This window comes from Temnothorax curvispinosus, unplaced genomic scaffold, assembly GCF_003070985.1.
Source record: "Temnothorax curvispinosus isolate PA1 unplaced genomic scaffold, ASM307098v1 QBEX01006519.1, whole genome shotgun sequence".
Taxonomy (NCBI): Eukaryota; Metazoa; Arthropoda; class Insecta; order Hymenoptera; family Formicidae; genus Temnothorax; species Temnothorax curvispinosus.
In genome coordinates this window covers 2,607-5,115 of record NW_020216299.1, presented here as the reverse complement: position 1 = coordinate 5,115, position 2,509 = coordinate 2,607, and the positions used below count along the sequence as shown (strand labels likewise).

At 39.0% G+C, this 2,509-nt stretch overlaps 1 long non-coding RNA gene across 1 annotated transcript; it reads left to right on the top strand.

The window, feature by feature from the left end:
- Window positions 1–629: 629 nt before the first annotated feature.
- Window positions 630–1,767, top strand: LOC112455911. The gene is made up of 3 exons (XR_003040903.1): window positions 630–944; window positions 1,062–1,300; window positions 1,485–1,767. It is a non-coding gene; the product is annotated as an uncharacterized LOC112455911 (long non-coding RNA).
- The last annotated feature ends 742 nt before the right edge of the window (window positions 1,768–2,509 follow it).

Here is a 2,509-nt window from a genome sequence, read left to right as displayed (position 1 = left end):
CGGATAAGGCGCTAGTAAGGGTTCGCAGCATATTTTCCAACATTTCAGTACGCTGGGAAAGTTCTCTTTCTTTTTCTTTTACATCTTTAATAGCCTGCTCATAATCAACTTTTCTTTCGTCTTTCTGTTGCAACACATTAGAAGCATCGGCAAATTCCGCTGTGCGATCGTCGGAATGATCCATTTTGGACAATAATGGTTATATTGCTTCCTATTTAACTATTTCCTTTTATTCTTATTAAATATTATAGAAATACTTAATGATAATATATTTTTTCTTTTTGTCAAAAGTTGAGTATGATCAAAGGTTTCGTTATCAGAATGATGGGTATAGGGTAATAAATTGACTCGTAACTACATACACATAAATTATCACTTAAGCAAATATAGTATTCCTTTTATTATTATATTTCAAAATCAAATATCAATTCAGCAATAACGACACAGAACAATAGCATGTTATATAAATCGTGAGCCTTAATAGTATCCATGTATTGGGTGTATTCAATGAAAACAAATTTCAAGTTTCATAATAAACCTTTGGTGTGTTTCGATTTATTCTTTCGTTTTTGCTTGCTGATATTTTGCTTCATAGCAATATGCAGACTTCCTTATTGGCTTATTTATTATAGTTATAACACTTATATACCGTTATGATATTTACGTACTTAGATAGTTAGATAGATAGATAATTATATACATATTATTTACATGATATTTTTAAGGCACACGAAGAAAATCAAGCAATTCAAGAAATATTTTTAAGTGCGATGTCGCAACATCCGCGATATTTTCACATCAGGGATGCTTTGTTATCCCACCGCTGTCACCAGTTGTTACGTCCAGACGATCGTTCGGACGTCGGAGTGGGTTAATCAGTGAGAAAGAGTGAATTGAAACCTTCGCGATATTGTGTGAGTGGCTCACATGAACGAGGAGAGACGGTAAGTCTACTATATATATATATACATTTCTTCTTAAATTTTTGACTGGGTTGGTACTGACTTCTCTAAGTATCAGGCGGATTTTTTGCGTTAACTTCTCGATTTTCGTTATCTTAGGTAACTGTGGCTCTTGGACCATGGCACTCGATTGCTCCCGATTTGCAACGACCGGTGATTCTACGCGAGGATCAGTTTTTACTGTCGGTGGCGGAACGGTGTTTAGCACGCGCGGATCGAAATCGCCGCCGGAATAATAGGCTCGTTGTAGCTTTTTCAGTTGATGAGCACGTCCCGATCGTCTGGATCGCACCATTGATGAAAAAATGTACCTACCTTGGTAACTTGATGACCTCCGAGTACGTTATATAAGTATATAGTGACTGGTTCAACTTCCTTCCTCCATCAATCGCATGCAAGCGTGTGTGTGTGCGTGTGTTCTTGCGAGTACGCGTGTGTGTAAGCACCCTTACGGTAACGTGCAGGCAGTCGTAATTAATATATATATATATTTTCGCTGATTTAGATTAATATATGTTATAGGAACAAAGAAGGAACAGAGGAATTTAGAGAACGCCCTGAGAGAGGCGCGCATTGACGGAAGGATCGGTTGAGAACGCCCTGAGAGAGGCGCGCATCAACGGGTATCCGGTAGAAATCAGTGTAAGATAAAAGAAGGATAAATCTTTATGTCTGGTAGAATGAGTATTTATTAATGCTGATGGCGTTTCGTTTATTACAGAGTATCCGGCAGCACGACGCGTGAGAAGGCACCACGATCTGTACACTCTCGCGGCTATGTCACTCGAGCTCGCAAGGCTCTCGCGGCTAAGTCCCTTCGGACGACAACGGTCTCGCGACTAAGTCCCTTCTCGACTCGCGGTGCTCTCGAAATCGAAATGAAACTGAGAGAATCTGAGGAAAATCTCCCTGGCCCGTCTCGCAGGCCCCGTATTTATACTACCTGGTCGGTGGCGTCCGGGGTAAAGGGAATATTGTAATCACGCGAGTACGTGAATTTATCACGTGAAACTCTCTGTACACCGTGTTATTGATCGAGAGCGTCGCGCGTCGGTCCATACTACGAATCGATTGATCGATGACGAATTTATCTAATTATGCGAATATTATTTCCACGTTCCTTTATATTGTTGCGGTTATATTTTACACTGTTGCTTTAAATAATCTGTAATAAATTTTAAGAACAATACTGATAATACTTAACACTATTATTAACATGCGATTTACTTAAACCTACGAATTATAATAATATCAATACTGTCATGAGTCGTAAATTATATATACATTTATTCATGTGTAACATTGAACGGTGACAATATTAATATTATTATTCGTGCATCTACTAATTCCTATTTCTACGCAAAATACAGTATCTATACGTGCAACCTACTCTAAGCGTAATTTTACAGCAGTATCAGTGTTGCAAGCAATATGTATGTCGTGTCGTTTACATGCGGCTTGGAGATTTTTCGCGGTTCGTTACACCACCATAGTTCATGATTTAGAATTTCATCGCCGAAAATGCCGCGCGACGCGCAATCCGCGGG